Genomic DNA, 14,261 nt, shown 5'->3' on the forward strand with positions numbered 1-14,261 from the left:
CGCTTACACTCTGCTTATTACACACAGGGATGCATAGCAGCACACAAACATGCCAAATATTTAATATAAAAGGATTACATTGTGTACATAAAGATATGGTGGAATCCGGCTTGTCCTGTAGATGTTCTGCTTGCGCACTTTAACCTCCCGCACGAGCGGATCCGTTTGCGCTCTGGAGATGCATTCGGTCTTTCCACTATCAAATTCCGTCATGTAAATAGCGAATCCGCCATGGCGCGAGCGCAACTGGCATTTAAAGAGAATGGGAGATGAGACTCTGATTGGTTTAACGCACGTAAATCCCAAAACACACCCATTACTCAGTAAGAGAATAGGGACAACCCTTTTAGAGTATGCGCCGGAAGCACCGACCATTTTCCCGTCGTTAAACTAGCAAAAGAGGATTCGAACACGCCCTAAGTGAACTTGCGCCATGTGCTTAGATCGTTAAAATAGGGCCCATTAAGTTAAATGTCCCCAACTAAGCAAGGCTAAAGCCAAAGGTGAAAAAGGCGACAGTGGCGAACAACCAAAACTCCATCAGTGACAGAGTGGAGAAAAAGAGAAACCAGACTCAGTCGCTCCGTTCTCCTCTGGCCAACAAGCGAACAGTGTATGATTATGAGAATTATAGGTCAGGAGTCAGATTAGATTGTAACATTCAGAATAGGACCATAACAAACCCTTATTTTTCATTTCCACCCCTCCAGCAACTTCTCCTCCTCTTTTCTCCCCATGTTTTCTCCCTCTGTCCGGGAGGATGATTCCAGGACTGCATCTCACCCCAAGGCGAAGCTAATTCAGGTCAGGGCTAGTGTAAAGCATGTGTCTGTTTGTGGCAGATGTTTGGGTTTGTTTGTCCACTAATGGCACTAAAGATTGCGCTCGCATCCATTTCCGTCTTTCCATTTATAAATTGAACCCCAAGACATCACATTTCGATTCTCCCATTAGCATATTTCAGCTTGTGTTATTGTGCATCACTCATTGACTGTTTACCTCCTGTGATTTGTTTCTATTAGGCGGTCAGCATCACAGAAATGACTCCTGGCTTTCCTCGGGATATCGGATTAGACGCCCTCGCTTTGGACGGCGTGTTAGTTTGTTTCACGCGGGGGGGGTGGGCGTTACACACCTCATCAGCCGTTCCCAATCCAAGCACAAGTGTTATTCACATAGCAGCCCAAATTGATGTCTCACCTCTTGCATTTGCATGCTTTCGTGAGAGTAAGGAGATGTCTGGGCCAAGGTGTTTGGCAGGCTTGGGATTTGAGCGTTTCAATGGGTGCGCATGTCTGTGTCAGGAGATAAAGTTATCTGTGTCGTGTACACACACACACACACTCACACTGGCTCCATGCCTCACACAGACTCCTGAGGAGACTGTGTGGTAAAGTGGAGGTGGTGAGGGATACTAAAAGGGTTTGTTTCGCGCAGCAGCAACAAAGTGGATGAAAACGCTAATGCCGCTAATGAGTCTCTTCCCGCCCGACAACACCTCCTCATTCGACTCCTCCGCATCCCTCGCTCCGAGAGCCTTGTAGACACAGCAACCGAGACAAAGGTGAGCGCCGGCAGGAGAAGCGAGGACAAGGGGGCGACTGCGCGAGTTGGGGATAATAGGAGTGACGCAGTTCACTTGGTTTCAAGTTGAAAAGTCATTTTAAAAGATTAAATATATACATTTACCTATAACTTCGTTAATTCACCAAGGATGCATTACATTTATTAGAAGTTGCACTGTAAAGACACTGATAATCTTACAACATATTTCTATTTATAATAAATGATGTTCATTGGAACTTTCTTTGGTTTCCACAAAATATAAGAAGCATTATTGATAATAATCAGATAATCATCATATTAGAGTGATTTCTGAAGGATCATGTGACACTGAAGACTGGAGTAATGATGCTGAAAATTCAGCTTTTGATCACAGGAATAAATGACAGCTTACTATATATTCACATAGAAAACTATTCATTTAAATTGTAATAATATTTCACAATGTTACTGTATTTACTATGTTTTTGATCAAATTAGTGACAAAAGAAACTTCTTTTAAAAGCATTAAAAAAAATCTTACTGACCCCAAACTTTTGAATGATAGTGTGTGTGTGTTTTGGAGAAAATGCCCTCTAAAAATTCCGATATTGACACAATTATTTATTTTTATTCAATTATCACTAACAGATTATAGTTAGAAATATTGTGTATTTATAATACAGTTCAGAAATGTAATAATATATTAGCAATTTTAGCGATATATTGTAATACTCTTATAAAAAATGGTTTCCACTAACTAACTACAGACGCTGAAGCTACAGATCTTTTTGCGGTTTAAACACAGATTTGGCGATAACTTCTCAGTAAGTTGTTCTGTATCTTTCAATATACCTTCTGATGCTAATTCATGTTTTTTTCCGCATAACTAGTAGTAAAGCGGTGTGGTCACGACAAAATTTTGCAGGCAAAAAGGTCCTTTGTCTATTGTCAATAGTGTAGCGATGTAAGATTCAGGGTTTTTTTTGCTTTCAAATGGCTCAGTGCAACTTTCGACTTAAAAATGGCAGAGCAGATCAAAAATGTGGCAACTAAACAATAATAATAATATTTAACAGTAATAGATCAGGTGATTGAGCATCTGTGATGTTTAGCATGTGAATGAGGACAAACTTCATGGCAACATCATGAGCCAACTGTGTCTGTGACATATGGCGCACCCGATCTTGTAAAACAGCCTCATGTTCTTTGGTTGTTATATGATCATGTATAGAGCAATCATTGAATGAAATGACTTCCATGCGAAATTGATGGTTCAAGGGCTTTTTTCAAAGGTAAACCCATTTGATTTTGAGAGATGGAGGTGAAAGAAGATGCAACCAATTGTAAAGCTTTTCCCATCATTTTAGAGTGCTCATTACCGCAGGTTATACTCAACCAACGGCAAGGTGGCGTTTTCAATTGGTTTTCAAGATTTATTGCTTTTTTTAGACTTGTGTAAGTTTTCAAGGTACCTCTTTTTATAATGTAGTGTGCCTGTCGCTGAGCTTTGGATACCAAATATTTGGGCATCTTTGAAACGTTGATGCCTTGTTACTTTAGAAATCAGACCCACTACAAGGACAATTAAACTGACCATTTGTAGAAAAATGAACAGGAGAAATTGCAATGCTCAGTATGATTGTAGGATACAAAGTCCCGCCTCAGCTAAATGAGCCAATCAATTTGTACCATCACATGACTTCTGAGCTAGAATATGCATTCACATTAGCTGGACAAAACTGAAAAATGTTTAGCCTGATTTGTGCCAATGAAGTAATACCATTGTTGTCAAATTTTTAAAGTCAATGTGTTGTCAATAATTTTATCCCTTAAAACTAATCTTTGATCACCTAAAATTACATATTTAAAAGTTTTTTTCCTTGGAAAAAATATAGCTTGAAGGTAACTTGCCTCATTTAGTATGTGCGGTTCTATGAATATGCAAATGAGCCCCGCCTCCACTCACTCAGCTCAGAGATCCACTGGTTGACGATCACACGTTGATCTGATTGGTACAAGGTAGTTTGTGACGTCAGAAACACCAGCGATTTCAAAGTGTGTTTTTGAGACTGTCTTTGGTTCACTGCAGTTTTAAGGAGGAAATACTCAGCAATGCTGTCGACTTATGAATTTACACATGCTTTGTCTTAAAGCATATTAAAAACACCACATAGACATATAAACAACATTAAAAGCTGGATTTTCACCACAGGGGGACTTTAAGCTTTAACTTAATTCATTCTGATTGTTATCGAAACACTTAGTTTACAGTTTTAGACATTTAGTTCTTCAGGTAGATAGAAGTTGTACTTTCATCAAAAAACAAAAAAACAAACAAAAAAACATGCTATTAAGAGTAAATGCATGAATTTGTGATCCTAAAATGTAAAATCTTTTTAATAATGAATAATAATTTGATTGCTGTAACTGCTGCAGCACTAGTAATGGGCCTTATGTTATTCTGCCACGGGTTCGTTTGTGGAAAATGATGATTTACAGGACCGTGGGTCTGGGATTCTGGCGAGACTTTGCAGAGTTGACGCAGCCAGAGCAGATGCTCCTGCAGATGGAGTGTACAAACACTAGTCCATTTTGGGGTTGCTTTGTGGCTTATTATGGTCTGTATGTAGAGAATTAGACATGGTGGAGGTTGGCAGCTTATTTCAACAGAGAGGGTGAAGGTATTTGAGGTTTTTTAGGGCGTTTTCACACCTGAAAGTCCGAACCAAAGTTCATGTTTTGATACATTTCATACACTCGGTAAGTTTTGGTTTGGTTTCACATTGCAATTATGCGAGTGCACTAAAGAACTTTACATGACATACTTGCGTCCTGTCGTCATCATCTATGTGGGCTGCATCTTGACATTGATTGGTTTGTAAACGGATGTGCGTCTGACGTCAGCGTGTTGTCGATTCACCAGGTAACTTTAACAAGAATGAAAAATTTTATTTTTTTTGACAAGAATGAATGAACATGTGCATATCGTTGCCACTCTACTGTTATTATTACGGCATCACTCCCTGCAGCTCCAGCTCGAGGCTAGTTCAAATTCAACAAATGAACGTCCTCGTCGTGCGAACACTTAATCGTCGCCGGCAGGAAAGGAGGAGAAGAGCAAGCAATCCTGCGGGAACCACCGGGACTTCCTGTAAATGGTCTGAAAGTCCGAACCATACAGAAAATGCGTTCACACTAGAAACGAACCAAGATTTCGTCAGATCAAATTTGGTAATTTTGTGTAATTCTGATTCGGATCAAACTGAAAAGTCGGAAAATCCGGACCAAACAAGGTAGGTGTGAAAGGGCCCCAAGTCACACTACAAAGACGAGATCGAGACCAACTTGTGTTTTGATTCTTGCCAAGGTTCTTTCAGCTCAGATACACTGTAAAATATATATATAAATGCGCACTCACCTAAAGGATTATTAGGAACACCTGTTCAATTTCTCATTAATGCAATTATCTAATCAACCAATCACATGGCAGTTGCTTCAATGCATTTAGGGGTGTGGTCCTGGTCAAGACAATCTCCTGAACTCCAAACTGAATGTCAGAATGGGAAAGAAAGGTGATTTAAGCAATTTTGAGCGTGGCATGGTTGTTGGTGCCAGACGGGCCGGTCTGAGTATTTCACAATCTGCTCAGTTACTGGTATTTTCACACACAACCATTTCTAGGGTTTACAGAGAATGGTGTGAAAAGGGAAAAACATCCAGTATGCGGCAGTCCTGTGGGCGAAAATGCCTTGTTGATGCTAGAGGTCAGAGGAGAATGGGCCGACTGATTCAAGCTGATAGAAGAGCAACTTTGACTGAAATCACCACTCGCTACAACCAAGGTATGCAGCAAAGCATTTGTGAAGCCACAACACGCACAACCTTGAGGCGGATGGGCTACAACAGCAGAAGACCCCACCGGGTACCACTCATCTCCACTACAAATAGGAAAAAGAGGCTACAATTTGCACGAGCTCACCAAAATTGGACAGTTGAAGACTGGAAAAATGTTGCCTGGTCTGATGAGTCTCGATTTCTGTTGAGACATTCAGATGGTAGAGTCAGAATTTGGCGTAAACAGAATGAGAACATGGATCCATCATGCCTTGTTACCACTGCACTCTAAAAACTGCTGGGTTGTGTTAACCCAATTTTGGGTCAAATATGGTCTCACCCAACGTTGGGTTAAAAAATGCAATTTAAAAATGGACAAATTGCATTTTGGACAAAATCAAAAATGGACAAAAATGCAATTTAAAAATGGACAAATTGCATTGGTTACATTAAAAATGTAAACCAACGGCTGGGTTTGTCCATTTTTAAATTGAATTTTTAACCCAACGTTGGGTGAGACCATATTTGACCCAAAATAACACACACATATATATATATATATATATTTAAAAAAAATGTCTAGTCACCTTTGTATTACTGATGCACTATATATCGGCCGATACATGTTAATTTTTAATGTTATCGTTATCGGCCCGACAAGAAAATTGGGCCAATATATTAAAGCCGATAAATAATGTAATATTTCCTTCAGCTGAGACACTTCAGATGTGCACTGTTCAACATGATGCTTTTGAATGTCTTGAAATATGATTGGAATCACTAAAGTGCAACATGCACAGCACAGATCTGTCATATAAACTTCATAAAGTGATAATGAGAACATTATAATTGTGTGTTTGGGACATTTCTTTTAATGGTGAGACTTTTGTTTTTGTAATCAGGCTCTCAAATATTATATAAAAATTTGGATTCAGATTTATCGGCAAATATATCGGTTATCGGCTTTCAAATATAAAGAATTATCGGTTATCGGTATCGGCCAAAATTGTCATATCGGTGCCTCCCTACTTTGTGTGTGTGTATATATATATATATATATATATATATATATATATATATATATATATATATAGCGCTTTTCACTATACGGTTTGTTTCAAAGCAGCTTACAGTGATAAACAGGAAAATAATAATCAATGATGCAAACAGAATTCGTGTCATTATTCAGCTAAAGTCAGTTCAGTGTTGATTCAGTTGAGTTCAATAATGAAGGTCATTAATTATGAGCATAGCTAGCGAAAGCGGTCATATAGGGATTGTCAAAGGTTTTTTTTTTTTTTTTTTCGTCATCTACTGAATTTTTCGTCAACGATACCAGGGACACCGAAACACCGGGGAACATGAAATTTGGTGGTATAAGTATATTTTTTGTGGAAAGCCAGTGCAGGCCTGAGCGGCGGTCATATTTTGTAGTTATGAGGAGTTCAATCGAACTATAAAACAGCTTGTGACTATTTCAGTCTTTCTACTTCAAAATTTCATGTTTAATTACACGTTTCTTTGTAATGATTTGTGAAACTGTCTATATCAGCAGGGATCAATAGTCTTTATTCGTCATTCAAAAAGACCATTGCTTACCATTTTGAATATCAATCATGATCAGTCATCAAAAAAAGGGGTCCGACCAGTGCACCAAAACACACCAAAAACTTGCCGGCCGGCCAACCGTCGGCCTTTAAGAGTATTTGAGGTTTTTTTGTAGTTCGTAAGCTGTCCAAGACTTTATTCAAGACTTTAATAGCTTGTTCTGGGAACTTTCTAGTGATTCCTGGCAATAAAACGCCCTGTTTCTGGGGCACTCTTGCATCCACCCAACCCTAGTTTGTGTTCTCCAAGGGTTCTGACGGACTGTTTTTGGCCTTAACACGAGTTGGCTGACTTTAAGAGCCCAAAGTTCTCCAAAGAACCGGGTTTATCGCCACAGGGATCCTCCCTGCCTTCCTCACCACAGGCTGTTCACTAGCACTGGAACACTGTGTGCTGTGTGTGATTCACCACATTATTTTTCGTGGGACCCCTTGTGTCATAAAATAGGGCGTCTGACAGAAAGCGGCAACTAAGTGATGGATACGAGCTTCTCGCTGAGGCTCACTTTGGTCGCGCTCGGCTAGACATCAGCTTCAGGTTATCTCTTTAACATCGGGGAATCAGACTCCCGTACAGCCTGGATCTCTCCAGTTCCTATTTTAGGGAAATGCACTATTTTGTATTCCTGTTATGGTTTTGAAAAATGCCATTTTCAAGAACAGTTTTTATTTAATGAATTAAAAATGTCAAGTAAGAAATGTATTTAAAAAAATTATTTTCCTTACACTTTGAATACATGTGAGTGTACACAATACACATCTTAAAAAATAATTGTCAAGGTAAAAAAATATATTTTTTAAAAAAACATGAATTTATTGATTCATATATATGGGGAATCACACCACATGAAATTTCACAACCCGATTTAACCTTGCCTTGTCATAAAAAAGGGGACATTATTTGATATTTTATGCAACTTATGATACCATTTGCTGTTATATTTATTTTATGCATGGTGCTTTGACCATATGACTTTGATTTGGTGAGCAAACATTTCTAATTTTCAAAATTAAAAATGTTCAGTCAAGAAATTTTGCTAAAATTTTTACATTATTACAAAGATTTCTATTTCGAATCAGTGAAATAGATTACTTTCTATTCATCAAAGTATCACGGTTTCCACAAAAATATGAAGCAGCACAACTGTTTTCAACACTAATAATAATCATAAATGTTCCTTGAGCATCAAATCATCATATTAGAGTGATTTCTGAAGGATCATGTGACACTGAAGACTGGAGTAATGATGCTGAACATTCAGCTTTGATCACAGGAATATATTACACTTTACTATATTTTCATATAGAACAGTTATTTTCATTTTGTAATGCTATTTCACAATATTACTATTTCTACTGATCTACTTTGGATCAAGTAAATGCAGCCTTGGTGAGCAGAAGAGACTTATTATAAAAACATAAAAAAATATGTTACCAACCCCAGACTTTATGAATTGTTTATGAAATGCATTTTTAATGTATTTTGAATAAATTAATAGGCACATTTGAAATGAACCTTCTAGCCTTCCTGCCCATCCCTGCTTTTAATCTATAGCTGTGCATATGCATATTTTTGCATATATATATATAAATAAAACATTAAAAAAATGTTTGATATGCAATGACAAAAAAAAAAAAAAAAAAATAAATATATATATATATATATATATATATATATATATATTGTCATTGCATATCAAACATTTTTTTTTATGGTTTTAGTTTGTATATATTGTATAGTTTGTATACTATGATAACCCTGGTATAATATTGAATCAAAACAACAAATGTGTGATGTGAAAGAGAAAGGGTTGGAGATGTTGATCTCCTTTATCTCTCTTCCTTCTCCGTCTCCTCGCTGCTCAGCAGAAATATGATTGACAGGTGGGCGGGGCTTGTGATGTGCTGTACATGACTCCTCTGGTGTAATTAGGAGGCATGGAGTAACGGAGAGAGAGAGAGAGAGAGAGAGAGAGATAGAGCGGGCGCTGAAGGGGTTTCGACAGCTTAGTTCAGCCTAGCAGAGAGAAAGGCCTCAGGACATCATGCTATTAAACGCTGGGGACGTATTGACACTGTCTTTGACTTTTACAGGCTTTGACAAGCTTAAGACCTTACACAAACAGCCTGGAATGTCTCTTGATTGATTAAAATTCAATTTATGCTGTATTTTATGAATTATGGAAACCAGTAGCACGCTTGTTTGTTTTATTTGCCCCACTGATTACTCGCTTGTTTGTGTGTTTACATGTGATTGCCTCTGCAGATCGCACAGATTTGCAAGTGGAGGTTCTGCTTTAATCAGCACTGGGCAGGGAAAAGCTCACACTAGATGGCGCCATTGCTCTACGCCTGAACCCAGCTTTCTGTGCTTCATTATTTAACTTTTACTGCTCCACATCCTTGTGTAGATTGGTGCAACGTGCAGGTATGACCTCAGCTGTGACACGTCTGCTATTTCCGAATGTTCTCATCAATAGGATAAACATAGTACACAGTCAACACTGAACTGAACGGATGTTGTGACGTTAGCTTGTAGGCTCAAGAAAAAAGCCAGAAGAGAAGGTCAAGGTTTTTGAGCTCTGATCTTCAGTTCATAATGAAGAGTTGAATGCGATATCCTTATGGAAACTCATAGTCTTATAGAAATTTCAAGTACGTGAGCCTAATCTATAACTTATTTGAACAGCTCATGTGTATATCCATCATGAAAACAAGAAAGCTTGCAGAAAAGAGGCTTTTTGAATCTTGAAAGCCCTTGAAAGAGAATGAACATTGCTTATAACATTTCCTTTTGCGTTCACATAATGCATTTCAAACGACACGAGGGAGAGTAAATGATGGCAGAATTTTCTGTAGATTGGTATCATATCAGTTGATATTAGAGTTTTTATTTATTTTATGATATCAGGTGATATTGGATATTTAATTGTGCATGCTAACTTTTCTTTTCATTTTACGTTTTTACATTTACCTTTGCCGCCATCTAATGCTCACTTAATATCAATAACTCAATAATTGTAATTTTTCACAATATTAATGTTTTTATTGTATTTTTTTGATTAAATAAATGCAGCCTTGGTGTATCTTAGACTTCTTAAAAAAAAAAAAGTAAAAAAAAAAGTAAATAAAAAAGTAAATAAAAAATCATACCAAACTCCAAATATTATTTTTATTTATTTTTTATTTGTATTGCATTTTATTTTTAATTTATTTGGACTAAATAGTATAGAATTTTACTGTGGCCTAAAATAATATGGAAATAATATTGGTATTGGTCAGAAATGCAATACTGTTGCATTCCTTGAATGTTTTGATTCTGGGTGAATCTTTCATTTGCATGCGTTTGGAGTGCAGAAGTGGGTCTGTCGCAGAGACCTGACAAGCTGTCACTGTCTGAATCTGTCTCTCAAGTCTGTGGCACAGGAGCCTTGTGTCAGAAAACAGGGGGAAAGAAATGAAGAACAGGACCAAGAGATGAAGACAGATCAAGAGTGAGACGGAGACTCTCATTAGCGCTCCAGGAGCCGGACACGTTTATCTATTTATCCTGGACATCTGTGGGAAAAAGAGCAACTAGTGCCATTATTACTCATTTGCTAATAATCCTTAGCTATTTATCACCAATTATCATTTAAAATGTTCTATTTTATTGAGGAAAAACAAGTTCAGTTTGCACATTTTGAGCATTTTATTCAGCCTATAAATGTTTTATTAATAACCATTACTCATTTGCTAATAATCCTTAGCTATTTATCATCAATTATCATTTAAAATGTTCTATTTATTGAGGAAAAACAAGTTCAGTTTGCACATTTTGAACATTTATTCAGTCAATAAATGTTTTATTAATAACCATTACTCATTTGCTAATAATCCTTAGCTATTTATCACCAATTATCATTTAAAATGCTCTATTTATTGAGGAAAAACAAGTTAATTTTGCTCATTTTGCACATTTTATTCAGCCTATAAATGTTTTATTAATAATCATTACTCATTTGCTAATAATCCTTAGCTATTTATCACCAATTATCATTTAAAATGCTCTATTTTATTGAGGAAAAACAAGTTAATTTTGCACATTTTTAACATTTTATTCAGTCAAGTCAAGTCAAGTTTATTTATATAGCGCTTTTCACAACATAGGTTGTATCAAAGCAGCTTCACAGTATTAAATTAAAACAATACATCAATTCAGTCTATAAATGTTTTATTAATAATCATTACTCATTTGCTAATAATCCTTAGCTATTTATCACCAATTATCATTTAAAATGCTCTATTTATTGAGGAAAAACAAGTTAATTTTGCTCATTTTGAACATTTTATTCAGCCTATAAATGTTTTAATAAACTTTGTTCATTTGTTGATGATTATTGAATATTTATCACGAATTATCATTCAGAATGTTCCGTTAAAAAAAAAAAAAACAGGTTAATTTTGCACATATTATTCAGCTGATAAGTGTTTAATTAATAATCATTATTCATTTGCTAATAATCATTGAATATTTATTGCTATCAAAATGTTTGTTTTATTGAGAAAAAGACAGATTCATTTTCAACATTTTATTCAGCCAATAAATGTTTTATTAATAATCATTTATTCATTTGCTAATAACTAATTATCAATCAAAATGTTCTAAAAAAGAGGAAAAACAGGTTAATTTTGCACATTTTAACATTTTATTCAGCCAATAAATATTGTATTAATCTTAATTCATTTGTTTACAATCACTGAAAATTTATCACTAATTATCTTTGAAAATATTTAACTTCATTGTGGAAAAAACGGATTCATTTTGCACATTTTTAACATTTTATTCAGCCAATAAATATTTTATTAATCTTAATTTAATTTGTTTATAATCAATGAAGATTTATCACTAATTATCATTAAAAAAAACTTTTAAAAGTTTCTTGATCTACAGATTTTGGCATAATGATGCTTTTCATCGGTTTCTAAAATAAAAGTCCTTTCTGCATTCACGTCGATGCCTCTGGTCCCCGTCCCAAATGCCGCTCTTGATGTGTGTTTGTGGCCATGGGGTGTCCCGTTTGACATTTTAAGGTGCTCACGAAAGGCACGATGTGCCCTTTTACACTGGACGATTACCCAGCAGGCCATGCTTCAAACAAAGTGTAAACTGGGGTGCCATTTGGGACGGGGCCTATGTGTGAGCTCATGAGCCGATTAACACAACGCTGGCCTGTTTTAAATATATATATATAAATCTATATATATACGCCTTTGAGACATTAGTCACATGGCGAGCTGTCAGCTGACTCACGCTGGGTCTGTTCTCTTTCTTTATTACTTTCGTTGAGTCATTTCGTTTGAGGTCGTGTTATGGTTACTTTTAAACGACCACAGTTGTAGATGATATAGGAGAAATATAAAACATGTCGGGGCTGTTCCCGTGAAAGAAAGGATTGAAAAGTACATTGGGTTTCCTTTTGGTTAATTTGGATACAAAATGCATGACTAAAAATGTCATTTTTCAGAAGTGAATCACTATAATAGGGCTTTTCTGTTCGATTGCTAACATGTTTCGAGCGTGTTGAGTGATTGCTTGCCCACGCTAAAGTTGAGACCATTATATTCTTGTCTATTTTTTTTGCTAGGTGAAAATTGTACGTTTTGTTTGCTTGGAGAAAAGCACATTTCTCCACAACAAGCCGCAACGGTTCAAGTACGAGCAAAAGCCGTATTCCGCTCACAGTTTTGACCTTTGGGTGAAGGAGGGTGACGCTGATGTTGTGCTGTTTAACTTCACTCTTCTCTGTTTTTAGTAGCGCTCACTTTAACATTAGCGTCTACAGCATCTGCTTGTTTTTCTGTTTCTAAACCACAACATTTGAAGTGTCCACAGAAGAAGTCAGAAAGTTAAGGAGGTCTCGGATCGTGCAAAAAAGAAAAATTCGGTGGGTTTGGCCTTGTTTTATATATATATTTTTTTTAGAGTGTTGTTTTTTTCCATATGAAAATCCATTTAATTACAGGATGCCATCAGCTAGACTCTCATTATCTTGTTTTTTGTGTTGTTGTTTCAAGTGTTTTAGGGGGTTTGGGTTTGTGCATTTTACGTCGTTTTTTTATTCTCATGCAACTCATTTGTCCTTGCAGAATCTGGTTTGGCCGAGCGCTGGAATGCACGCTTGCTTTTTGAAGTATCCAGTCGTTTGTTTTGGTCCCTCTTCTTCTCACACACACATTTCCTCTCAGAGATGTGCTCGCCCCAAAGGATCAAGCATTTGATTACTTTAATTCTTTCTGTTGCCTTCCGTCCTACGGCTAGTCTTCGTATCGCAGATGTTTTCTCACGAGAGAGAGGAGCGCTTCTTATTGAATGCGTCTTACGAGACTCTCGGGCTCTTGTAATAAAACGAAGACCCTTGTTGTGCTCGTCCTTGACGTTAATAATCATGCTATCTCCCTTTTGCATTCGGGATGAAACCGAATGGCCTTTGGATTGTCAGAGGGAGTGTTCCAGGACTCTTGGCACACGAGATGGAAAGTGTTGTCCGGCTCAGCCGAGGAGTGAATGTGTCTGTGTTTGTACAGTTATCGCTATCTGTAGTCGTTGGCTGTCTTTGGCTGGAAGTTTCCAGGGTTGACGGGAATCCCAGCGCTCCATAAATGCACAAATGCACGATTATGTTGTACTTATCAACATTTTTATCATGTCTTCTTAGACCTGCACAACATGCCCTTTACGAGTGTTTCAAGACTCAATAACTTCTTTTTTACTAACATTAAAGCACGTGCTGTGCATCTTCATGCTCTTTGACACACAGACGTTGAATACGGTGCATGCATCACTTTACACTTTTGTTTGGGAGAAATCGTACAAAGTTTATTGTCAATCCACTAAGAAGTTTTTCATGCATTTGCCAGAACAGAAAAATATGCGTTTTCACACGTTTCTGAAGCACAGAACTTGAGCGGACTGATATTTAATCATTTGTGGATTTAAATAAGATTACCTTTGTTTGTCCTTATCCTAACGTAATCTTAAAATCCTTCTGAATATGAAGACATCCAAATATTAATGTGCTAAATTGTGAATATGGATTTTAAAAGAATAGTTTAAGAGGATATCGACAGAGCTTTTTTTTCAACATTTACCGTGGTCTGGCAGCCAAGCTAAAATTCACTTAATTGATTTAATTTCTGAAATTAATTTCTGACATTATTTATTCTTATATAGAATATAATGTTTTTTATTGTAATTTTGTTTCTCAGATAAAGTTGTCTTTAAGCATGCTTAAT

The 14,261-nt window shown here is 36.6% G+C and overlaps 1 protein-coding gene across 1 annotated transcript in view; it reads left to right on the top strand.

The window, feature by feature from the left end:
* eif3hb (eukaryotic translation initiation factor 3, subunit H, b) overlaps window positions 1–14,261 on the top strand; it is an 84,888-nt gene that overhangs the window by 38,628 nt on the left and 31,999 nt on the right. The gene's annotated exons all lie outside the window — the stretch shown is intronic.

The sequence above is a fragment of the Squalius cephalus genome (assembly GCF_949319135.1).
Source record: "Squalius cephalus genome assembly, chromosome: 8".
NCBI lineage: Eukaryota > Metazoa > Chordata > Actinopteri > Cypriniformes > Leuciscidae > Squalius > Squalius cephalus.